This window comes from Poecilia latipinna, unplaced genomic scaffold (genome assembly GCF_001443285.1).
Source record: "Poecilia latipinna isolate Pla-1442-1.1 unplaced genomic scaffold, P_latipinna-1.0 Scaffold2632, whole genome shotgun sequence".
Lineage (NCBI taxonomy): Eukaryota > Metazoa > Chordata > Actinopteri > Cyprinodontiformes > Poeciliidae > Poecilia > Poecilia latipinna.
Window position 1 is genome coordinate 16,081 of NW_015115248.1, and position 27,567 is coordinate 43,647.

Here is a 27,567-nt window from a genome sequence, read left to right on the forward strand (position 1 = left end):
AAAAAAATATGTGTCACCACCAGATGTGTGTGTATATATATATATATATATATATATATATATATATATATATATATATATATATATATATATGTTCCTTATGAGATTGATCTTAGAACTCATAAACTGAGTAAGAACCAGCAATAAAATGACTGAATCCAACTCTGCAGCCAGCTCCCCCTGAACTCAGCAGGGAGCGCTGCTCAGCATGAGCAGCACACAGCAGGCTGCTCACATCAATCTATTCTCCAGCTTCCCTCAAGCATGCAGCAGTCATGCAGCTCCATGTACAGACCTGCAGCTGCGAGGGAGCCATTACTGTACTAACGCATCATAAACACCATGATGAAATGTGACTGGAGAACATTTCTGATCATTTCTGTTTGAGAGATGGCTCTTCCAGAGATGTAAATGTGGTCAGAACCTCCTTAAATTTGTTCCCCAAAGTCCTCAAAATATCTTTCAACTCAACTCATGTCAACTTATTTATGTGGGGCCAATTCACAGAAGTCGTCTCAAGGCATTTTTTAGTTTAATTCAAAGTCAATAACTTCAGTTACAACTTGATCCAAGTTATTAAATATTCACACACTTTGACAAGCTTGTAGCCACAGTGGATGGCCACTAGCTTTGTAGCTATCCCTCACAATGAGCAACTAAAAGTCATTTCTTCTGAACAAAAAGTCAGCAAGAAGGTTTCTTCCCATTGTTTAAAATATAGAGAGCTTCCCACCTATTCACAGTTTAGTATTTGCAAATATTTATCTGCAACATAAATCCATATTATTTCTGGAAAATTCATAAATAATAGAATTGTTTTGGTAGAAAAATAAATTTTTTGAGCCTTTTCCACAATCAACAGGAATGCAGCTATTGGTTTCTGGATGGCAAGTCAACTGGAGCTCAGCTTGGGTTGCTAGGTAACAGGCTGGGCGTGGCTTGGGTTGCTAGGTAACATGCTGGGCGTGGCTTGGGTTGCTAGGTAACAGGCTGGGCGTGGCTTGGGTTGCTAGGTGACGAGCGGTGCTTGCTGATTTGTAAAGTTACATTCTGATTTTTTTTTTTTAAATGGCTCATTTTCCAGACACCAAAAGACATGGACTTACTGCCCAAAAAAAAACACTGCCTGGTTTTTTTAAGCTCTTGGACTATTTTTAGAAGCAGCAGAAACACAAATGTAAAAACAAAAATTTGCAAAATAAGAATTTTGCACAATCCGTCCCTTTAATAATTCTGGAAATGGATGTAAAAAGTCTCGGGTTTCCAAGATTCACAGCTCAGGTAAGAGAATTTGCTGACATATGAAGGAAAACTACTGGAACACACTACCTACCCCAAAACAACACAGAGCACTGAGAAAACATTAAATATTATCAAGTACTTTGGTCTAGTGGAAATATCTTAGTACATTTAAAACTAGCTTAAAAGGAACTTTTCAGTTAGATATAAAGTTAATTATTCTTTAATATACATAAAAAAAATTACTAGTTCCACAGCCAGATTTATTTCGCTACATTTTCCTATGTAATAAATGAAAAAAAAAAAAAAATCTGCCAATGTAACTAATATTTTTATCAATGTAAAGGAATTACTGACTGAATAAACTCATGTATCTTGCTAAAAAGTTGCTTCTAAATTAGTTTGACCTTAAGTCAAGTGAAACTTGACCAAAGTTACATTTCTTCAGCAGACAGAAGGAAGCTGGTCATAGTTGATGGAAAGTTGAGCAGATCTAAATACAGAACAGTTTTTGGAAGAAAACGTTTAACAGGCTGCAAACCTTTGAGACTTGGCTGCATGACCATGACCCTGAACACAGTCCGAGCTGCAGTGAAATGAAGTAGATCAAAGCATGTTTATGTGTTACAACGGCTCAGCTAAAAGTAACTCAATGTGAACCAAAGTCTTGAGACGGGCTGCAGTTCTGTTTTTTTGTCCTGTATGCACTTTTGAGATCATAACTGTAATATTTTCCATCTAAGGCTCTGCTCAAAATCATTTCCTCATTAAATCTTTAAGCTGTGATGCTTTCCAGTACTCCGGAAAAAAAATACATAATTGGGATAGTCATGCAGTTTTCTCATGAATATTTAATGAGAGCATGAAAGTGTATAATTGTTCATCTGTGCAGATTTTTTTTTACAATCTGATGACATGCAACAGCGAATTGACCAATTAACACACATCTGCGTCTGCTGTGATCCAGTTTAATCCTGATCAGTGTTGTATAAATGTGCAAAACAATTAGGATCCGTGTGTGTCTGAAGGATACAGCATATTTCCATGCATGCAGGCTGTTCTTAAATACCTGCTAACGATCCACGTGTCATAAAACCTTCAAGGCAAACCAAAGAGGCCCAGCAGGCAGCCCACAGAGCGCGCAGCACAACCCCGCTGGCCAGGAAAAACACCACATCCTCCGCTTTCACACAACTTTCACAACGATGACTCACTGGCTGATATTAATGATATAAATCCCTAATGCAGAATTTGAGCTTTCCATTCGGTTTTGTTGGAATTTATTGTGCAGGTAAAGGACAGGCTGAACTTTAATTTGGGCTACAATGTAATAAACATGCAACTGGAGCTTGAAAACAGGCAGAAATATGAGGTCAGGACCTGGCTGAAAGGGTTCAGACCCGACATCAATCAGCATTAGCTCCCGTGATCATCGCGGCCAGGGCTGCAATAAAACCTAAATCGCTTTTCTAAAACAATTCTGAAGCGTTTGCCATGGACCTTAATCAACAGGAGCACCATTAACTGTAACGCATCGTAGGAGGGATGAAGATTTAGTAAAACAGTTACGCCAGAAAATCTGTAATTAAAAACTTTAACAAATTATTTCTGCGGTCTGATTAGTTTGTTCTCAGTGGGTGGATTCATGCACATTTAAAGATCTCTTCAGCAAAAACACAAAATCTTGCCAAGTATTTGTCTATTTTCAAATGCAAATATCTTTGTACACTTGAAATAAGACAAAACTAACTTACAAGAAACTTCTCCGCAAGATACAGGAGCTTGATTTTAGTCAATAATTTCTTAGTACTGATAAAAAATTAAGAGTTTCAAGTTTTATTGGCAGATTATTTCACTTGGAACATGAGAAAAATGTCTTGCTATAAGTTAATTTGCCAGCGGAACCAGTACTTTTTCCAAATCATTATTAAGTACTTATTTCATTTAAACAAGCTTACATAGTTTGCTAAAAATGTACTTATAAGTTGGTTTTGCCTTATTTCAAATGAACTAAGATATTTGCACTTGAAAACAGACAAAAAATAGATTTTGTTTTTGCAGTGTTCAGACACCTCTCCCTAAAACCAATAGTTACACCAACTATTGTTTTTAGGGATAGTTTGGCCATTGTAGATAAAAAAAAATGAAGTAAAAATCTCTTCTAGAAAAACAAGGAAATTTCTGAACTCCAAAAGTTACAAATTTGCAAGAAAATAACTCCAAAATTTTGAGATTCATCTCAGAAATGTTCTAGTCAAATCTGACCTCCTAAAGTTTAACATTTTCAACTTCTGAAATACAAAAGTTTCTGAATTTTTTTCTCACAAATTTTAAGCTTTATGAACTTAGAAAATGTCAGTGTTTTTTGGTGGAAAGGTACAACTCCTTTTTCTGTCTGTAATGTTTATTTGTTTAACCTTTATTTAACCAGGCGAGTTTTTCAGATTCCTACTGACAATATCAACTTGGCGGGGAGGGAAGAACACATAACGACACAAATTTGCCGTTTTACATCCAAACTGAGCATCATGAGCAATCATGAGTTTAATACTGAGCAGCGCCAGGAACATTTGCGTCAACTTTTGAAACAGGAAGATTGTGATTAACCAGCCCTGCAAGCAGAACGTCTCTGGAGAAAACGGTACAATAAAGAAGCAAGAAACGGCCAAGACTTTCTGGTTAGTGTTCTGCCGGTCTGATCACTGGATCTACATGACATTAGCTTGGCATGATGTGGATTTTTTTTCTGTTTGCAGAAACACCAAATTAAATATTTTCAGCCTGGTTTCTGGTGGAAACAGATTACTACGCCTCAAATAAGACAAATCTAACTTACAAATAACTTCTCGGCAAAATATAGGAGCTTGTTCAAGAATTCTTGAATATAGACAAACTGGCAGATTGTTACATGTTAAACATGACATTTTTCAGATTTTATGGGTGACATATTCTGCCAGTGGAAATAGGAGATTTTCAGAAATATTAAGGAATTATTGGCTTAAAACAAGCTCCTAGGTCTTGCTGAAAAGTTAGCTGGAAGTTAGTTTGGTCTTATTTACGAAAATATTTGAACAAGAAACTAGATCAAAAACAGTTGATTTGTGTTTTTGCAGTGTGGATATTGATGTACATCTGTTGATGTTCACTTTAACTGCATATGTTTACAATATAAATAGATTTGTACGCATAGCAAACTAATCCACTATAAGCCGAGTTGTTTTCATCACGTTTGGGTCAGAAATGAATTTATATAAGATATAATTACATATCTGGTTTATTTAGTTCATGAAAACCAGGACCTTCAGGTTCTCTCTCTAACCAGTTAGAGGGAGATTTGAAAATCATATTCATGTTTGTCCTGAATTTCTCTATTAATATTCCTCTAGTAAAAAACCCAGTTTTGTTTTTTTTTTAAAAAGAGACTTTCTGGGTAAAAAGGAAACTCATAAATGATTTTATTAGCGATAGATTTACACTAGCACTCTTTACAAGCTCATTTTTATATAAATTTTAAAAGTTTTTAATGACAGGTTCTCTGTGGAGTATCATATTTCTGCCACTGAGGCTCATGCATGACGAAAACATGAGCAACAACAGCTTTACCACAAAAGAGAGAGAGAGAAATGAAAACAAGATTTTCTGGCAATACTGCAGCATCAAAGAGCAAGTTAGCAAAAAACCCGAATAAAGATCAAGATTAGATAAAAACATGAAGTTGTTAGAAAGTGTCAGAGCAGCGTTAGGGGAATAAAGCAGGACTCTCTGTCTCATGGACCCTTGTTTCCGCCATGGCGTGTCCAGTTGTGCAGACAGCTTGTGTCTCCTCTGGCTAACTACCTGACAACACAGAGAACCAGCACAGTGCCAGGCCGTCTGCAGACATCAAACGGCCTCCACGGTGGAGGGCCGCTCTCCTCAGAGCTGCAGGCCTGTCAGCAGCGACTGCCGAGCTGAGAAAGGCCGAGTCGCTACGACAGGAAGAACAAACAGCAGCGGCAGCGAGCGCCATGTTGGAGGATCATTCAGGAGGCGGGAGACCAAAGTCTACCTGCGAATTTAAAAGCAAACGTCAAACAGGCCGGGAGCGGTTTCTCAGTAAACGGAGAAACTAGCAGGTTTCGCTTTAAAGAGTCACTGAGAAAAGACAATAAACTGTATCTTTAGATGTTCTTCTTTACTGCTGGAATTGCAATGTCTTCTACTTTTCTTAAAGGGACAGCGATATGTAAATTAAATTTTTTTGAGCTTTCCATCATGTTATAATGTTACTCCCTCACCTGTAGTGTTGCTTTGATTCTTTCATGCATGTTTGAAAAATCTTTCAATCTCCATGGCAACCAATCAGCTGTGCAAAACGCCTGGTTGGACCTAGCCTTCGAGACGCAGCTCCTCCCCCACTCAGCTCCTTCAGACTAGCCAGCAGCAATTAGCAAACACCTGTTGGATCTGCACATCTACTGAGTTCATTATAGAAGCTGCTTCCCTTAAAAACATGTTGCTAAAGGGTTAATAGAGTAGTCATGCAGTGATGACTTCCTGAAGGAGTTTCAGAAAGAGCAGGAGTTCTTAAAGAGACAGAGATCTAATTTCAAGTTGTCAAATTAGGAAGTCCAATTATTTAAGTCATATTTGATAGATATAGCAATAACTGAAGTTAACATAATTACTTGATTGTGCTATAAAATGGAACTGTGCCTGAAAAACACATAATTTGACTTTTGATGTCATTTTAGGGATAAAAACCAGGATTTATTTATTTGTACATAATTATCTGTCTAACATGGGAAACCTTTAAATCTACAAAGGTTCATTCACCTGCCATCCTCTGATTTTCAGAGATAAGGATGTGGTGATTATAACACCTGGACAGATTAACAGACTTCACTGGTTCTGTTGGATCCCAAGAAGCCCTGAAGGTCAAAGGTCAGACAGTCTCGAGACAGTTCTGGGTCTGTTCAGCAAATGACCAAAAACCCTCCAAAGGAAAACCTCCAGAAAGCTTCCAGATTAGATCCCTGAATCAACACAGCTGATTCCTTTCAATGTAAAGAAGAAATGGCTCCACACAGACTCTCCAGCACCTTATGGCCATCCCATAAGAAGAAAACCCATTTCAGAAGCTTGTATCTGATCCCAATATTTCAGTACTGATCCAAATCTCATGACCATTTATAAGATAGACTGGAAAAACACTCTCATTACTTCAGAAGAATATCAGATCAGTTTATCCATCGTACCTTAAATGGAAAACTATGACCAGAATCCTAGAGGTGCTAACTCTCATAGTTCAGTATCTCAATGGCTGGCCAAGAAAATTGGCCTTAGAAGAGACTTTGGACCAAAACTCTTTGTAGAAATACCACAGAAAGCCAGATGCCTTATCTGGAAAAGGAAAATCAGATTCCCAATGGTCAGTTGACTCAGCTGATCTCAATCAGTCTCAGCAGGAAGGTTGCAAGTGGTTTAAATTTAGCTTTTTCATCTTGGTGGTTGCCGATAAGAAAAATGTCCGATTATCCTGGATAATTTTCCTCATCTTCTAAAAACTGTAACTCTGGTCCAGTCTGTTTAATGTTTAATTGTTCCAGTTATCAGTAGCTCCGGTTTGTTGAAAAAGGCTTTTGCCTCTGATGTTGTTCCAGTTTTAAAGCAAGCAGCTGTTAGACTGCTTCTGTGAACCAGAAATATTCAGAGCATTCGCTGAACACAAAATATCTTCAAACAAGCATCTTCACAACAAAAAAAGAAAAGAAAAAACTTCCAATGGAAACCAGTTTTAAAAAATTAGTGTTTTTGGCAGTTTTCTGATTAATCTCTGGCAGACGAAGTGGAACTAGGTTTCTTTATTTAACCTCATTTTTCATTATGTCTCTGACATTTTGTCAGTATTAAACTGTCCCTAATATTTTAATTATCCTCTCAGAGTAGGTCAGGACAATTATCATCAGGCGACAAGTTTAATCACTGTCACACCAGGCTCATTTAATATTGTTGCTCCTGAGTTTAGGTCGCATGATTTGTAAAAATTAATAATACATCAGCTTTTTTGGCAGGAAAATCTCGAATGTTTTGTGTGTGTTGTATTTTTAATGGTGTGGTAAGAAGGCCAAGCCGATGTTGCCTCGGAGGAAAAGGAAAGAGGAAAAGAGGAAGGGAAGGGAAATGTTTTAATCAGAGTTCAGGATCATTTTCTGTTTCTTTACCATTTTATAATACAGATCTTCCCTCAGAAATGTTCGGAGATGGGTAACGTATCCAAAAATTTTATTCAAGAGTAGCACTTCCTCAACATATTTGTCTTCAAGTAAAAGTAAAATGTTCAATAAATTACTTAAGAGTAAAAATTTATTTGGTAAAAGGGTGACTCAGATACCTAGTAACTGATCAAAACATCAATGGCGTAATACTTGAAGAGGACGTATTTTGCAAAACTTGCATTTTACACATTTTTTTTAACTCCATTTGTGTTTCTACTCCTTTTAAAAACAACCCAAGCACTTAAAAAAAAACACCCAGTCGGTTTTTGGCAATAAATTAATGCTTTTGGTGTCAAAAACCTCTGGAATGCAACATCACAAATCAGCAGGCACTGAAACCGTTACCTAGCAACCCCAGCAGGGCACCGCCCGTTACCGAGCAACCCCAGCAGGGCACCGCCCGTTACCTAGCAACCCCAGCAGGGCACCACCCGTTACCTAGCAACGCAAGAACTCCAGAACTCTAGCACCAAAAAAGTAAGAGTAGCCATACCCCATGATAAGTAAAAGTAGAATACTTAAATACTAAAATAGTAAAAATGCTTCTCAAAGCAGTTTGTTTTTTTCATATATTTAGTAAATGTAACTAGTTGCTACCCAACTCTGGAAACGCTAAATTAACTGCTATGAATTGGACTTGTTTACTTCCCATGTAATGTTCACTGAGGGAAGTTTTTTTAGGTTCACAGACTTGAACCAAATTCTTGTTCTGGCTCTCGTTTTTCTTCATTCCTTCCAGATTTCTCTGTCATCTTTAAAAGAGATTTTGATCTACAGTTTGTTTGTTTTTTGCCGGTTTTTCTCTGGACATTAGCGCTTCAGCTAGGCTCCAAACCTGACAAATGTTGCTGATTGGCCTGACAAAGTCGATGTCAGGAGGAAATCAGTTTGATGCATAAAGATGAGGGTTACATTTGCTTTGCTTCTGGAGCAAATTAGGAACATGAACTCACTCTGAGCTCATGGATCCCGGGATAGATTTTATCATTTCAGGGCAGTGATCCTGCATAATGTTTTGGCTCGGCTGCCTGACCCACACATTGGAGGAACGCTGATGTTGTTGACAGATGTGGATACTTTAGACTTTAGTCTCACGTCTTCAATCTACTACTCTGTATTCAAACTATTTCCTCTTCTGGATTTCTTTAATTTGTAAGTCGTGTTGGTATTTTTTTTTTCACACTGTTGGATCATCCAGTCCACATGTTTTGTGGATCTGGAGAATATTTGGGAGGCATTTGAATAGTAATTTATTAATCCTGTGGGGAAAATAGTTGACGTAACTCATGTAACCAGGAATGGCTAAACCTGTGGTAAGTAGGGATCTACTGCAGCGGTCAGTGTTGGAGTCGTTTCTGTAGACTTGTTGGAAAGAGAATACTCATGGTTGTCTGTTGTGTTTTTGATTTTATGATGAATCTTTGGTTGAACAAGACTGGCCTTCTTTGAGCCAAACCTGTCAGTTTCTTTTAGTCTGTGACTCTGAGGTTGCTCGCCCAACAGATGACAGCAGATGCTCACCAAAATAGATCATAACCACTTATAAAATGCTAATAAACATGAAACACTTATATCTGCCTGTTTTAATAGTGCAAACACCAAATACACCTTACATGATTATTATATGATTAGCACGCTCTATGGTCTTAGCACTACAACAGAAGCTAATCTCCACTCTTCAGGGTTCAGCCAATCAGTGAGACTTGAATGCTCCAAAACTGGCTGCTGTTGAAATGCTAGCCAATAGCGTGTCAAGTACCATTACATCTAGGTATTTTTTTTATAACTTTTTGCATGAACAAACTTGTTCACATGGGCTTTTAATTGCTTTTCTTATTTAAAGAAAACCTCATTCTCAGTTCCTCTTTGCTGGTTCCTCTGGTCTAATCTTGTTTAATCCCATTATTTCCTGTCACTTCTTTGTTTTCTCTGCTGGCTTTTTTTTCCTGGTTTATGTGTTTTTGTTCTCCTCTGGCTCCCTGTGTTCCCTGTGATTTTTGTACGTTTTTACTTTTCATTAAATCTACAACTTCAACGTCTTGCCTGCTGCATTTGGGTCCTCATCACCAACACACCTCATGACATGTTCCTCTTATTTCAATCCTCCAACCACGTACGCTACTTTTGACCCATAAAGTGTATGAAAACATTTTTCCTTCTCAGCGCTTCCATATTAATCTGATTATCTCTGATTTTGTTAATGTGCTTTAGCGTAAACTATTTGGTTACAGGCATGTTGCAAGGAAAGTCACAACCGTTAAAGTTTAATGTTAAAGTTGAAGATGCAGACTCCCTAAGGAGGGTTCAGCATAAACATTTTAGAGTTTCCACCCAGTGAGTGTACCATAACATCACCAGTGTTCCCTGGAGTCCATGCTAAATAAAACTGGGATCTGTTCTCGTCTAAGCATTACAGCAGAGTCATTCGCACAACATTCATTCATATTTAAACAGCTTCGCCTTGTCGTTTGCTCTGTTTTGCAGTGCTACATCTACATCTTTAAACAGATTTTCTTTAAGTTCAGCAACAGCTCAGCAGAAAAGCTGCAGCGGTATATCCATGCTGAATGTAGGAGCTAAATGGATAGATTTTTTTCTTTAAAGTATTCTGAGGGATTATGTAATAAAATTGTTGGAGCAAAACCTCTACATTTCTCGGCAAACTCAAAGTGTCTCATTTGACCCTTGCAATGCATTAAAAAACAGATTACATCTACCCATTTGGAGAAAACACAGCACCTCCATCTATATTTTATGACTAGGAAAGATAGCAAAAGAGGCAGAGACTATGCTTTTTAGCAAAGGCTCCAGTGTTTTGCAGTTCTTAAGTCCTTCTATAATTGAACAGCTCTCAAATTCACACGATTGCCCACATGATTTCCTGGTACCACAATCACTGAGGATAAATGGCGGATGTCGATCATTTCAGGGAGAGCACACCATCACTAACATCTTACACTGTTTTTTTATGGCATATTTGAGCATAAAACTGAAGAAAAATGAAATATAAAGTATAATTTCTGGTGAGGAGCAATGTAAGATAGCCCTCATATTTATTCCCATCTGAAATGGTGAAAAAAATCAAAACACAGGCATCAAAGGTGTTTTCAAGAGCATAAATCAGCATATAGACCAGGGGTGTCCAAAGTGCGACCCGGGGGCCATTTGTGGCCATCGGAACAAGTTTGGGCGGCCCTTGATCACAGTTCAAAAATAGCCTAAAATTGGTTTGCCGGTTCAGGCAAAATCAATATTGGTGAAATTTTCACTGATTCCAGGATGTTTAAAAAGGACACAGGCAATTAAAATTCTGCTTTTAATTGAATTTATTAGTAAGAAGGACCCAAAGCATCCAGTGTTTTTCACTAAAATGCAGACTTGGGTACGACCATTTAATAAACTTGGGGAAATAAAACGAACCATACACGGATTCACATGGTTTACCATTTGTTGTTGTTCTTTTTTAATCTGGCAAAGCTGCACGACCCTGTTTTATTTTAAATCTATAAAGAGCTGCAGATATCCGACTGCTTTGCATATTTCATTAAAATATTGTGTGCTTAGTTTGTTTATTTAGCAAGGAAAAATAAAAAAACTAAATTATATTGCAAAAAGTTTGGACACCACCGATATATTTGATAATATTTAGTTTGACTGTTTAAAGCTGCAGTATATAACTTTTATAAAATCTGTGCAAAGATCAATCTTTTCACGGATTATTATCGAAGAAACTCAACAACTCCTGTCTGAAAGTGACTGATCTCAGAGTAATTGTTTAAACTCAACCACCTTTAATCACAATTTGAACATTTTCTTTGAAAGAAGTTATTATTTAACAAAGCATTCTAACTGTTTACCATGAATTTAAGGGCAATGGGAGCATTAAAAGTGGTGGATGTTTTTTTACAACACAGCAAAAAGCCAGCGGACTCCATTTCACAACTTTTGGTCACACTTTAGGCTAAGTAGGGTGTCGAGTGCTCAGGAGATACTCAGCTTCTCTCTGAGGAGTGAAGTAGAGCAGTGAGGCTCCATGAGCAGCTTGAAGTTGTGCCATTTCATTAACATGAGAATGGGTTGAGAGGGAAAAGAGAACAACTGTTCACCTTTGAAATGTGGTCAAGTCTCAGGTTGAATTACAAGGCTTTCCCAGCACAGCTACTCCACTCATTCCTAGCTTTAGGACACAAATTGGAAATAATTTGGTGATTACATGTACAAGGAAACATAAACAGATATTTTCTGACTACAGAGTCGTTTTTCTGTCTGATTTTACATCATTCTATCTTTAAGAGTTGCAAACCTCACCGGTGATAGCAAGTTTAAAAGCAAAACAAGTGATCCAACAAAAATAATCTACGATGGTCTTGAAAAAAAAATTGAATTAGCCCTTTTTTCCCCATTTCAAAGTAAAGATATGACACATTTTGTCTAATTTTCTTACTTTTCCAACAGTAATTCATCCAGAGAGAGTTGATTTAGGTTTTTTCCCCTCTTTGTACTATTCCTATTATTTTATATGGAGTTGATAATCGTATGAAGGTAAAGCTTGGTTAGAAGAGAAAATGGCAGCAGTTTGGGTTTGTGCGATGATAGAGCTCTAAGGAAGTGATAATTGCTCTTAGAATGATGATCACATGTAAATAGGACATCAGAAGTTGTTTGTTGTCTAAAAAGTAGATATTATTGCAAAAACTCAATCTTACGAGGGATTTTTTTGTATAGTGTCTAGTGAAAATATCTTTTTACATTAAAAATAACCCAAAACTAACTTACAAGTAACTTTTCTGCAAAATATAGGAGGTTGTTTTAAGTCAATAAATCCTTAATATTGACAAATATTTGTTCACCTACAACATGGGAAAATGTCTTTCTGTAAGTTCTGCTAGTAGAACTTGAACTTTTTCATCAATATTAAGGAATTATTGCCATAAAACAAGTTCCTACATATTTTCCTCAAACGTTACTTATAAGTTAGTTTTGTCTTATTTCATGTGTGTCATCATCACCTTCTTAAAATAATGGCCTAACGTGAAAAAGAAAATCAGCATCTCTTTCTTTCCCAATGATGTTATAGCCCATTATTTTAGGAATATGACAATATTTTCAAAAGAAACTGGACAAACTGGTAAGAATGTGTGTTCTTGCAATGTATGATGCCAAAACAGTAACTGTGGCATTAAAAAAGGGACCTGGATGTAGATCGACAAGTAACTCAAGCATCCAATGGGAGCAACGTACAGTTTGGGCAGATTGTAGCATGTTGGAATGAACGTATGCTGACCATAAACACACCCGGGGCTGATGGAGCTGACCATTATTGATCTGGTTCTGCTTCCTTCATTCACAACACAGAATAAACACGGATCACTGAGGGACAGCTCAGGAACTGCAGCTTAATAATTCTGGATGAGTGTTGGCATGCATCTACAGTAGCAAATCTGCAGAGTGAAGAGAGTTTGTGAGTGTGCATGATGTACTTACACGCCGACATGCATTCAGTCTCAGCCGACCAATCAATAAAAACGCCATGAAAGATTTATGAGTCCAGCATCAGCCAAGGACCTGCATACATGAAAACACCTCTGCAGAAACAGGCCTGGGTTGAAACCCACACTGATTGCTGGTCAAGTCTTTGGACTCACACCAGCAGAGTTCCTGCTTACATACATTCAAAAGTTGTTGAAACTCAACTTTCTTCATTCTGTTCCAGACCGACCTATTCATGTTACATTATTTCTAGCTAGCAGTCAGCTGGCATTCTTTCATTCCAGTACTTCCCAAAACGCAGACAGATTACAAATGACTCCAGAAACCAGAGGTTAGTGATGTTCGATACCACCGGTTTTCTGTCTGATCCAATACTTAGTCAAATTCAGGCTGGCATCAGTAACACCGATCCAATACTGATACAACCAAAGCAAATCCAGATAATGTATCCAGTAAATCCAAAGGAAGTGTTGCTGTTTAATTAAACAGGATGACTAAAGTTGAAAATGGCAGTGAAATATTCATTGCACAGGTCTGTCGATGTTTACATTTCAAAAGTTTTAATTTAAAATGTGGGTAAGAGCAACAAACTGCTCTTACAAATTATGGACTTCCCCATGCAGGAGGAAAAGTAGTTCCCCTCCAACCAACAAATTTAGACAAGCTCTCAATGGTTCAGTTTCTTTCCACTATATTTATATGGTATATGTTACCTCAAATAGTCAAAGTATCAAAAGTATGAATATTTTGACTTGAGAATTGATTTTAAACCATAAAGATTTAGAATTGGAGGTATCATTTCAAGATTGATCCACATATCACTAGTTCCGTTCCATCTTTGACCGTTTTTTAAAACGGTGACGAAAAAATCCAATGAGCAGCCATCATTTTAACAGATTACAATTTGCACACTTGTCCACTTTGTGAAGACATGCAAACATTTTCAACTTCATGCACAGAGTACATCGCATCTCGTCATCTGGGAGCTGAAGCCGAAGCGTTATGACAGGATGGTTTGGAGTGTGTCCAGTGCAGGAGCGCATTCTGTGGGAAATGTTCCCCGATTTCAAAACTTTGGCTCAAGTGGTGTTTGTAATTCCTGTTCAAAATGCAGCAGCAAATCGCAGATTTGTCCTCCAAATCGACATCAAAACCACATTAATTACAAACAACGGGTGAGTAATTCATGTACATGTTCATAATTTAAGTGTGATTGTTTAATTTCATTGTATATCTCTAATTACTGAGGCCAGAGTCAGTGGGGTTGTTTTGTCACTGCATCCAATACGTTACATGTATTAATTTGCTTGTTGTGTTATTGCACAATATAGATTCTCTGTTCAGCTTATTAAATATGAACTGAACTAAATGAAATGCAATTAAACATCATTACTATCATTTTAAAGAGATGGAAAATTTTTGACTGCGTCGGTCAAAATGACAATGAACTCTGCAAAAACACAAAATCTTACCAAATATTTCTGTCTGTTTTGTTTTCTTGTCTAAATAGTTTAAGTCAATAATTCTTCTATATAGATAAAATATTTGCATTGGAAACCAGACAAAAGTAGATTTTGTGTTCTTGCAATGAAAAAGTCAAACTTGACCTCTGCCAGAGGAATTTCTTGAATAGAATGGCTGACATAACGTTGCCAAGAGGACTGTAATACACTCTGCTGTGACCTTTGCCTTTACCACTGTCTGCCTTGCTATCGTCTGCAGCTTTACGCTACAGTTCAGACAGTCATGTGACTCTGCTGGTATGTCACCCTGGGGTCACACAATTCAGCAGAAAGATCACACAGAGAAACAGCTGGGGGGACGCACCCACTGCCCACGGTGACCTGACCTCATCACGTCCTTATGCGTGTTCAGAGTTTGGCCTGCAGCCGTCTCACAAATAAAAACTGTCATGGGTTTGGTGTAGTTCCTGCTGATCTGAAGAGACTTTAATTTTAATGTGGGGTGTTTTCTAAATGCTCTGAGCGTAGTCTAAAAATAACAGCAGGTAACCACAACCTTACCAATCACATTCACAAGACTTTGAAATCTTCCTTATAGTCCCAGTTTGACCCATTGTTTGGGTCCAATTTGCCTGAGGGAATCCTATCATGAATTCTGTACTCTGACAAAAATAAACCCACTGTCACTCTAATCTCAGCTTTATCTACAATAATAAAATACATCCTCCAGTCTGTTGTGGTGAAGAAGCAGCTCTTAATTTACTGGCCTTTGTTCCAGCCTTCGCCTATGGTCATAAGATAAGGACCATGACCAAGAGAACAAAAGCATCTGAAATGAGCTTCCTTTGAATGATAATAAGTTTATATCCATCTAAAAATATCAGAAGATAACCATCATCTATCTGGCTAGATAGCTCGTTTTGAACAAATATTTCCTTACTTATAGCTAGCTAGATAAAAATAACATCAGGTAACCACCATCTATCCAGCTACCTAGATGGCTATAAGAAATAAGAAAATATGTGTTCAAAATGAGCTAGCAAGCTAGCTAGTGAGCTAGTTAGATAGCTTGTTTGCACACATATTTCCTTACCTAGCTAAACTTCTTATTACCTACCCAGACAAAAATAACAACAGGTAACCACCATCCACATAGCTAGCTTTCTAACTAGATAGCTAACTAAATAGCCATCTAGCTAGATAAAAATAACAGCAGGTAACCAGCTAGGTAACGATCTTGGATAGATAGAAAATTGAATTTTAGGTTCTGAAGTTGGTAGAGAATATGTCTCTAACTGCAGATATCAAGCAGAGACGCAACCTACTGTAGGACTGAGCAACGGTACTGATGTCTTTATGATTCATGATGAGATTTGTTTTTACCTGTATCCTAGCACAACCATTGTAGGGAAGCTATCAAAGCAGAAAGATTGTGTCTGTTCGACTTACCCATCAATCCTGTGTATGGGGGATTTTGGATCAATAGGACGTTTAGTGGCTGGATTGTAAATCTCTGAGGTCTTTGGAAGCAGGAGTACCAACACCCATTTTAAAGACATCTTCATTCAGAAATTGATTCACTTTTAGATATGCTGCTGATAAATAGATTTGAGTCTCAAGAGCATAACAAAGAAAATGTGTTTAAATCTTCACAAAAAGTAAATGGTCCAAGTCCAAAACACTGCAGTGTGCCATGTTCTACGTATAAATATAAGTGTATCCTAATGTAGTAGAAAGCAGAGTTTATGATCCAACAGCTAAGTTAGAAAAGTTAGTTCTCTTTCTTTTCAAACAGATTTTACAGCTGCTGTTCACATCAGTTAAACTGAGAAAGGTATTTAACTGTAGACTCGACCAGCTGAGGGCTGCATGGGGATGAATTAAATCAAGGCCTAATTCTCTGCATGTTCGCTCAGGTTGTTGGCTTAAAAATAAAACCTTTAACACTAAATCACCCCTCCTCTCTCTTTCTATACTTCCTCCCAGTCTGTCAATAAGCTTACTTCTTCTCAAATACATTTACTTGAGCAACATTATGAATAAATGTACTTTTAGGAGTACATTTACTCAAGTAATTTCCTGGATAGCTCATTTTTACCTTTGAGAAAATTTCTCGGTGAACTTCTGGTTAATAAAGTTTGTTCTTCATTCAGGAGGTTATTCACAGTCACCTGCAGTTTTAGTGAAAGTTTCTTTGGCTTATTTATGTCAACCATTTCATTTCAATTCCCACATTACTTTATGTTTTGGTCAGTTGATGTAATTTTTAAATATTAAATGGTTGATGTTTGGTTCAGTTACTCAGTACTTGAGAAGCATTTTTTTTATTTTTAGTTGAGTAATTTCTTATGGCTACTTTTTACTTTTACACAAGTATAAATATGCTGAAGCAGAACTACTCTCACTTCAGTACAAGTTTTGGGTGCTTTATCCACCTCTGTTTTAAACACATTTGGTATTATTTGCGTCAAAAACCATTTTTAAGCCTAAAATGTTCTCTATTCATGTTTGAACCCCAAATATAGCACACCCAGTGTGTGTTTTCACCTCTGCTGATGAGGAGTCCTACTTTTCTTGGGTGTACGGTAACAACGAAGGACAATGAGGATTGTGTTCTGGACCGTGTTTCACCAACCCGCCTCTGGCAAGGACGAGAAGTAATCAAGTCCACTCGCTTTCCCTCCCAACAAGCCATGCGTGTAATTTAAGAGTAACGTGAAATTAGGGCAGTGCTCACGCAGCAGAAACAGGAACGGTGTCGATGCTAAGGTGATGCATTTTGTTGACTTTTCATGTTAATGGATAACCATAAACTTTCTAAGATCTGAGCCTAGAGGAGGTTTTGGCAACACTCTGCAGGTGTGACACCTGAGCAGGAAAGTCAGGGTGAATTAATGTGGGGGTGTGGGAATCTGTCACTCTGTCAGGGAGACTTAGCTCTTATTACCAAACAATCAGCACCTAAACCTCGTAACCTAAACCTTCCTCCTATTTTCCTTTCACTTAAATCCACACCTCAGATTTATGGACACACTCTCTCAGACAGACAGCATTAAATGTTCTGGATTGAGGTTTTTTTTGTCAATTTTACCAAAGATTGCACATTCTGGATCGTCTGAACAGTGAAGCACATTATATCTATAATTACAGGCACATCTTAGTCTCCAAAAGAGGCTTAGTTGCAGGTGTTGTTAATTCCAGTGTTTATTTATAATGTCTTTTCGATGACGTTTTATGTAGAAAGAAAAAAAATAAATCTTCATCCATCCAAGCACTGAAATATGTAGTTTTCGCAGCCAATGTTAGTGATAACATTTCTGAAGGGAAGACTGTAATATTTCCAGCCAGTAATTAATGTCTCAACCATCTGGACATTATTAATTCTTCTTCTTAATGGAGCCATCATCCAAAACATTCTGTCTTGAGGAAAAAGGCTTTCATTCAGGCAGCAGCTTGCAGGAGAATGACAGGAAATTACTCTTAAAACTGGGATTTTTTTTTTCTCGCTCTGATGCTAACATGCTTTGCTCCATTTGTCCAAATCAAACAATATATTTTAAAAATTATTTGCACTCATATTTCTAACACTCAAAAATATAAATTTTGTGTTTATTCTCATGCAAAATAAGCAGCTGAGCCCTTATTTCTGCTGGTTCGCAACAACATTTTAGAATGAGGAGATTTTTCGGCCGTGTCAAAATTTGTGTATTTTGCAAAACTGTAATGGAAACACAATTCATCAACAACTGGTTGTTACTACTGGAGGAAACGGCAAAGAGGACGACAGGAAGATGATGGTGCAGCATGTTTTTTAATTATTTATCACATGAACAAACTTATTCACATGTGATTTTAATTGCATTTCTTACTTCATGAAAACCTATCCAGACTTCAACTTCACTAGGTTTGTGAAGTTGATTTCTGACGTTAGTGGAATATTGACAAAGTTTTGTTCACATTTGTAATGGAAATGCAGCCACTGTCATCAATCTCAAACATTTTAGAATCTATCAATGCAACTACATGTGCTGCTTTTTGAAGCAGTGTTTGCAGACTTAATGAATCTGCTTAGGTTAACTTCGCTGCTCATAATAAATAAGCATAAAGCTGATAATGTGCAATCAGTGGATCGAAGGAAGCAGAGCAAAGAGAAGAGGCATGATAACAAGCAAAAAGGTTACAGAGTTCAGATATCTCAGAGAAGTTCCTGCTAAAGTTTGACTTGTCAGCTAACTTCCCTTAAACATTCAAAACTGTGGAGGAAAATCATCCTTTGATGTATGCAGAAATTAAAACGAGTTTTCTGGCTCCCATCTCCCTCAGCTCTTGTGCAAGAAACCAACATCAGGGACTAGCAGTGACAGCAAAGCTCCCTCTCATATTCTCTCACTCAGCCAGTCGCAAATACTTTACAGTTTACTCTGATACACTCCAACTAAAACATGGTGCTCCCACAACGTAGGAGGAAGTGAAGAAACCAGATGCTGCTAATTAATGCACTGATTATCTGATTAATCAGTTAAAAGTTGACAGCTTGTTGGTCTAGATCATACAGGCGTATTAGTACAATGGTAGAGTGGAAAGACATATAAGATGACATTAGAGAAAACAATTGTTGCCTCCCATCAATCTGGGAAAGATTTGGGGACTATTTCTCAAAACTTTGAGATTCATTACTCTACAGAAAGAGAGAGATTGTTCACAAGTGGAAAGATTTTAACTATCTCCCCAGAAATATAGGCAGTAAAATAAGTTAGACATGCACCAAACAAACGTGATTGATAAAAGTTCTATTTAGTAAATATAAATAATTCTGGTAAATCTAGCTAACCTAAAACTAGAGAAATTTGGTCTCATTTTAGTTCAGACAGACAAAAAAAATAAATGTTTTTTAATTGGTGTATATAAACTTATGGTTTTAACTTTAAGTGAATGTTGAAAGAAACTGCCAAAAAACGAAGAACTTAATCAGACTCCACGACTCTGAGTTAAGAGTTTAGTCCATGGCAAGATAGTTTGAAAAAAGACAGGTTGGTTTGTTTGGAAGAAAAAATCTCTAGAAGAAAGAACAGGGCAGGACGATGTAGGTGTGCAAAGCTGAATCTAAATTATTCTAGATCCTGGAACCATGTTCTCTGGATAGGCGAGACCAGAGTACTGATTGGTTGTAGGATTTCTTTTCCGTGTTTAGTAAAAGACAACAAGCCATTTTTCCCGCTAATGTTATGACTAGCGTGTTTGTTTTTGGTTGTATTTACCCATAATGCCCTGTGCTGTAGTCCACTTCCAGCTTTTGGAGCGGTCTCCGGACCACTTGGAGTTCACATATGCATTCAAACCACACCAGTTCACTTCTACCCAACTGGTACACAGATCTTATGGGCAAACAAACTGGAGTTGGATTAAACTGGACAGGCTGGTGTGAATGCACCAAGAGTTTAGAAAACACAAGACGGATATTCCTCAGCAGAGAAAAAATCCCAGCCAAACTAACTAACATCCCACCAACCATCAATCACTAAAATACTAGGAAATTACTTTCTATTTTACACAAACCTGCACGATAGGTGTTGGAAAAAATCCCACACATCCTCCACAATGGCAGCCATACCTACGTAAAAGGGATTTAGCTACTGGCTTAACCCAAGACAAGTTGTTGATAAAGCAGTAAGATGATGTATAGCCATGATGATAACATTCTAATACTCCATGAATCCTTAATCAAGGCCTTGACCAGACGATTCCACCGAGCCACGACGGATTAACATTCCAAAGGCTCCACCACGCCTGATCCCATCTCCTCTTTGCCTCTCTATGCCACTTCACCCCTGACGGCCATGATGAGCCTGGGACACGGAGATAAAGGAGGCGAAGGCGGTGAAATTATCGCACCAGTGAGCCAAGCAGAAGCCAGAGAGGAGAACAGAGCTGGATGACGTCTGTGTGTTTCACTTGCCTTTGACTTCACCACTTTAAGAAAACATGCAAGGATTTAAACCAGTTGATTAATTAGCAGTGATAGTTATCTCCATCTTATTTATGAAGTTTTTAGTAAAGTTTCATAATACATAAATGTATCAACTTTGCCTACAAATGTAGGTTCCTTCCAACATCACCACGTCCTAACGGTCAATCATGTTCACTCCAGTCTGTCTTGGGAAGCTGGTGAGAAAGATGTCCTGGTTTCTTCAATCCTGGACCTGTTGCCATGGTAACACTGCTGTCCCAACGTCAAATTCACAAAAGTGACAGCAATCAGGGGTCGTACTTAAAATATTTTTATTGTGAACATCTTTCTTCTAAGAACATTGGTTCTTAAAATACCAAAATTTCCACTTAACTTTATATTTTGGTCCATCTGATTATATAACTTTTACTATTAAATGGTCGATAATTTGATCAGTTACTCAGTAGACTGTTTACGAAATACTTTTTTACTTTTACTTGAATAAAAATACGTTGAAGTAGTTCTAGTCTAACTTGAGTACAATTTTCAGGTACTCTGCCCACCTCTGATTTCAGGTCCAAAAGGTCCGAAAGGAGTCCTGGTTCCTGCTTGTCTGTAGCCCGATTTACTAGGATATGAAATGCCAAAAAGCAGCGTAAGAAATTACTCGTAAGATTTTGGCAAAAACAAAACAGAAATCCTTCAACCGCTAAAATTATGACGCTACTCCATTTTTGTTTTCATTTTGCAAAGAAGAAAGTTGCACTTCGTGTCGTTTCCTTCAGTGGTTCTTGGTGCAGCGCCACCACAGGCGAGGAGGTGAACAGTTCTTTCATTAATTTGAACTAACAGAGCAGACAGTTCAAAGACAGAACAAACTGAAAATGTAAAGAAATGTTACAAACTCAATGTAACAGACACATTTTCCATCAGCAGTCTTCCCCAAAAGAACATTTTATTTTGTCAAAATATTTTTTCATTGTATTTCATACTCAAATTCTCAAAGAAAATCATTTTTGGAGGGTTTATTGTTGCAACTAAAACCCTCCAAATGGAATATCTATTAAATCTGTCGTCAATTAATTGGTATAATTTATCTTTCTGATAGGCAGACCATGTGAATTAGTGAAATAAATTACCGTTTGGATGATGTTCTCATTTATTAAGTGCTGGTCAATCCTCATAAACCTCCTCCTCTCTGCTTTCCTCTCCTTTCCCAGCTTTTCTCTGCTAGCTGTGAGGGCAAGGGTCCTGATTGGTCTTGCAGAGTCTCTGCAGAACACAGAACAGCAGAAACACACACTTCAAATCAATGCGATCTGTAGGAACGCATCACGCCTGAGAGTGTGAGACAGGAGGTGGGTGGCAGCAGCTGAGATGCAAAGCCACTTCTCTCTGCTTGTTCCCTAACGGGGCTGACAGATGGAGATCAGATGATCGGTCTTTATCTCGTTCTGTCCATAGCTTTGTTTTTCTGTTTTGTGGAGTTAAAGACACACTGTGGGGGTGTGAGTCGAGTCTTTGGGAGGCCTGGAGTTTTCTCTCCGTCATCTGCGTCATGTGTTTATTGTCTATGATGGCGTATTGGGGCCGTTGGAGAAAAAAGGAGGAGAAAATTTCTGCTAAAAAAACTCAAGAATTTTGAGATGAATCTCAGAAATTTTCTACAAAAAAATAATGAAATTTCTGAGTTTTAAAAGTCAAACTTTTTCAACTTTTAAACTAAGTAAATTTCCAAAAATCAAAAGTTTTCTTCTAGCAAACTTTTAACTTTTGAAACTCTGAAGTTCCAGGGTTTTTTTTTTATTTAGAAAATTCAGTGGTTTTGGAAGCAAATTTTGACTTTTTAAATGTAGAAATTTTCTCTTTTTCTACAAAATTTCTGAGATTAATCTTAAAATGTCAAATTTTTTCCAGAAATTTTGTAAATCAGAAATGTCAATGTTTTTTCTTCAAACGTTTTTTGAGATTAACTTAAAAAAATTCAGAGTTCTTTGTAGCAAATTCTCAACTTTTGAAATTCAGAAATACCCACTTTGTCTTTTTTTAAGTACATTTCTGAGCCTTTGGAAACAAATGTTCGACTTTTTCAAGTTTAAAAAATTTCCTTGTTTTTTTCTCAGAAAATTTCAGAAATTAATAAAAAAAATTCAGTTTTTTTACAGATATTTACTCCCTTTCATTTTTTTATAAAATGATAAGCTATCATAGCGCTCCAGCTTTCATCGGTGCATTGAAACTGGAACTGTTAAACGCAACCGTTCTGCTACGGACCGGTACTCCCATTATGGAGAAAGTGCTTACTGAAGAATGGAAACCAGTGCAGTATGACGACAGCTGTGAAAGCTATAAAATGTTCATCATTTCACTGAGAATGCAACAATACCCAAGAGTGATAAAATCTGAAACTCAATCAGACGTGTTTATTAAAAGTTGTGTTTGCTTCCTTTTCTTTTTTCTTGGCTGCTTTATTCCATCTTCAATTGGTTTTATTCAAATTAGGGCTTTTTTTCTGCCACAAGCCAGAAGACAGTTTGACAGTCGGCGTTCTCACAGTCTGCTCTTTGATTCATGACTCTGAAATGAGGATAAAAATATCAATGAAATCAGTAGAAAATTCACAGCATCACAGTGAGAAACTGATTAAAACTGACTATATTAACAAACTGTACAGTTTCAAACAGTTTGATCGTCTTCTGAACAGACGTAAATGGAACAAATTTATGTTCTCTATGGCGCGTCAGACAGAAAGAGGGACAGTTATTATTCACTAGGAATATTGAGCTTTTGCAACAGTAAAACAGAAAATTATTTCATGTCAACGTGAATATGAGTTGATGTTTTGAACGCCAGATAAGAAGCAGAGCATTTTTGCATCACATTATAGTGTCATGACATGAGGACAGTTGTAACAAATATGGAAAAACTTTTGTGATTTTTTAATGTATGTCAAACTGGTTTTTAAAAACAGGAAAACAAGCAACCAGTAGGACAGAAAAAAACATGTCAATGCATAACCAAGAACAAAATAATTTGTACTTTTCTGTTTAGAAAAGAGTCGGAAGAAGTGAAAACGTATTTAATTTCACTCCTTATCTCAATTTAATGAAATACTTACCGACAAAAATGTGTAATTGAAACCATATTATAATGTTCCTGTTCAACATACTGTGCTAAAGAGCCAACAAATAAATTATATTACATAAACAAAATTATTAAAAACTCTTATAATAATAAAAATCTATGGATACATAATAATAATAATAAAGACAACAGTAAATAACAACTGGACATAAATTCTACTTAATCTGTGTTATATAACAATACATAAAACAAAAAATAAAAAACAGAGATAAAAGCTTAGACAATGATGATAGTACAACAATAATGAGTTATTAATAATGTTAACAGTAAAACAGGAAAGGAAGGAAAAAAACTCAATTTGTGTTAATTCCCTATTTTTGTAAGTGACATCATACTTTAGACTGGTTTCTATTTATAGCCCTGATCATCTTGATAGAATGATAAAAGCATTCAATCAAAATAAATAATACAATAATTCACCTCCCTTGATGCTGATACCCCTAAATTAAATGCACAGCAATTAGTTAGATTCAGTAATAATAAATGGAGTCCATCTTGTGTTTAAGTTCATATTTAAAGGAAAATAAAAATAAAAAGCATTTTCTACATCAGTAGTAAACCCCTCTCTGGATTACGTGCCCCCTCCCTCCTCGCTGCAGACCTCCAGCAGTGAGCTACAAGCCGCTACGTCGGCCAGCCTGGCCCCGGCCCCAAGGCCCCGGCCCATGGCCCCACGGCCCGATCCATTATCTGTACCGCCTGAATGCGGCGCACCGCTGGGGCCCATTTTTCTGCTTGTCTGCAGGGGCCCCATAAGCTGCTGGCACACTATTGTATCATCCTGACCCTGAATGACCCACCAGGTAACACGCTGCAAAAACCCACAGGCCGATTCAGGCGGGCAGGGTTAGAAATGACCATAGTTCAGTTTTAGTCTGTTGTGACTTTTGTTTGTCTAATTCAGTTTGAGTGTGTTTGCCAGTTTTTATTAGTCATTATTAACTAAATATTTCAGTTTAGATTTTTAGGTGTAGAATTCAGAAAGTTTAAAGTGTTATGATTGAGTAATGAATGCTCAACAGAAGGTATTATTTTCAAAACATTTATTCAATTAGTGCCGAACAACCAACTGACTGATGTTTTATCCCAACTTGTCCTGCAGCCATTTTGTGGTGTAGCGTTAAGTTTCACCAGGAGGAGCGCCAACATTTGTTGACAGCTGCTTGAGTGGGAAAAAAAAAATCAATTTCAGTTCAAAATGCTAATCACTGGATTCATGAACACAATGAATCTACTGAGAGGGACACATTCATAGAAAATGAAGGATATTATTTCTCTAATCTCTAAATTCATCGTGTTTTAATTTGTTTTTATTGTGGGGTTGCCGGTTTGTATTAGTTATTATAAGTTAAATGTTTAGTTTTTATTCGCTATAATAATTTTAGTTTTTGGTTAGGTTTTTAGGTGTAAAATTCAAAAAGGTTGAAGAATTGTATTATGATTATATTGATTGGGTAATTTTTCAATTTCCAAAAGATTTATTCAAATTATTGTTGAACAACCCAATGACTGTGGGGTTTTCTTCTTCTGTAGCCATTTTGCGGACTAGCATAGCGTAGCCGCCACAAGGAGAACGGACTGCCGTAATTTCCTGATAAATGACGTAAACTGCTTGCGTGTGGGGGGAAAAATCTATTTTAAATCAGTTAAAAGGCTAACAAACACATTCATAAACACAAAAACAAATGATTTTATGTCTAATTTAAGTATGTTTTAGACATGGTTCCACTTACTTATAGTTTTTCCCCAATAACTTCTGCTTTTATTTATTTAAATTAAGAAATGTTTTAACAATTTCAGTTTTTGTTGTTTTTTGTTGCAGCAGAGATATGAAGTTTGAGCTTTCCGTCGTACTCAGCAGTTCATTCCTGTCCCTAAATGACCACGTTTGCTCCACACAGATTGAAGAAACGCAGGCATTATGGGGGCTTTTAATTCAGGAAACGACGGCACTGAACATGGATGGCGCCTGAATAAACAGATCCAGCAGGAAGAGGTGGCAGGAAGGAGGAGTGAGAGCAGAAACGACAGGAAATACGGACGATTGGCAACTATTGCTGAGATAAGAGGGTGGAGAGGCGAAAAGGAGCCGTACAGAAAGGAAACGCTCGTGGCTGAGGACAGACTGCTGGGTTTCCATAGCGACAGAGTTTCCTTTTTATTTTTCATACTGCGTTCATAACCATAAAACTGTGAGAACCCCTTCATGTATGAAGAGGAAATTTTTTGTGTGTTCTTACAGGTGCAAATGGCAGGTTTGATTGCCTTATTCGTTGCCTCAACATCTCAGACACGGTGACGTTGCCACCAACACCGGTCGTGAAATTAAAGTCGGTATATAGGTACGTCTGCGTCTCTGGACGGGGTCACGCCAACCCCAGGGGCCCTGCAGAGGGGTCAGACCGAGCAGCTCCAACATTTCAGAGTAAACACCAGCTCAGGAATTTGCTTTATTTAGGAATTCAGCTATTGGAAAACATAAAAGCTAGTGTTTGCATGTTGATTTACTTCCAAAAAATATATGTATTTATCCAAACTTAATCCTGCCACAGTTTATCCACAATTAAATGGCTCGTTATTTATGTAAATCACAGCAAAAAGTCGGGTTTTAACTGGAAACATTTAGCAACTCCTGCAAGCTGGCTGTAATTTTGATGTAGAAGAAGAAAATGAAAAAAAGTGACCTGCAAAACTCCTGGCATTGGAAAAAAAGACATTTAACTTCACGTCAGCGTTTTTTTATTAGAGGTGTGTGATTCTGATACTTTTTATTATTTAAGTTTGATTTATTAACCTTGAGGTGTTTTGGTGACTTTTTTGTCTGAATTACTGAATTAAAACTAAGAACATTTGGATAAAGTTTATAGGCATCTACAAAAGGCTTTCATAACATTTTATCACAATAAACAGAAACAAAGATGTGTTTCTAAATAAAATGTTTAAAATATATAATTTAAGACATATTTTAGAGTTGAAAAACTATTTCATATACAAAAATTAAATAAAATTTCAAGAGGTAACTAAAGTACAGATTCCAACTTTGCATCAATGCCATCAATATTTTGGATAAATTGTCCACTTTACTTTTTGTTTTTAGTTGAATATTGATTTTATTTTAATCACTGATGCACCAGCTGTATTTTCTGACAGAAACTGATGTTTTGGTGAGAACAGTTGCAGTCTGATGCTGTTAATCGCAGATTACTGCTGACCTTGATGGGTGTTTTCACCTGCATATCATTGGAGTTATTTGTTTTATGAATACAGTGAGAGCAGATACTTTTTCAAAACTGTTTCTACAAAGAACCACTGCACAGTTAAAGTAAAAATACACACACCAATAAACATCTGAACACCTACTACACAAAAAAACAAACATTCCAGTTGTTTTTGAAGATGTTGCAATATATATCTAATTATTAATAAATATGAAATGTCTAAATTGTTAATTATTAGCTGCCACTTTCCATTTAAATCAAGGTTTTGATGGTAAATTGAGAAAACCAGGTCATACGTGTCAATGTAAGAGGTGTTGTTTCAGAGATTAAAGGGGAAATTCCACGAACACTGCCTGTGGCAAGAATAATGTTTGGGGTTATCTCATGTCACCATCATGAAAATATTTCACCCACATTGCCCTCATATCAACACCTGCATGACTGCTGCCAAACACACCAGAAGTAGCTCTTTTAATAAAGAGTGAAAAGTGTTAAAATGTTGTCTCATCACTGCTGCAGGCTCAGGATGTATCTTCAGATAAGCATCAGATGTTTCCCCACAGGGCAGAGCGAGCTTTCTGTTGCTTCTCCGTGATTTTCCTTTGAAATCCTACTGGAAACAGTGATTCACACTTTCTGGATTCGATCCATTTACGGTTGACTTTAATAAGATGCAGGTGTGTTAATCTTGAGTCATTTGGGTCACTTTGTTAGGAAACGGTCACATTAGCAGATGCAGGCACTGATGAAACTTACTTTTTTAAAGAAACACACACACACTGTTAGTGAGCGAAAACCGTTGAAGTCTC

The 27,567-nt window shown here is 37.1% G+C and overlaps 1 long non-coding RNA gene across 2 annotated transcripts in view; it reads right to left on the minus strand.

Annotated features, from left to right (window-relative positions):
- LOC106938578 (uncharacterized) overlaps window positions 1-27,567 on the minus strand; it is a 46,972-nt gene that overhangs the window by 15,852 nt on the left and 3,553 nt on the right. The window contains exon 4 of one of the 2 annotated variants that reach the window (XR_001422655.1): window positions 21,536-21,668. This is a non-coding gene — a long non-coding RNA (uncharacterized LOC106938578). Of the gene's footprint in view, window positions 1-21,535; window positions 21,669-22,789; window positions 22,974-27,567 lie in introns of those variants that run through there. The other variant, XR_001422654.1, reaches the window with a different exon arrangement.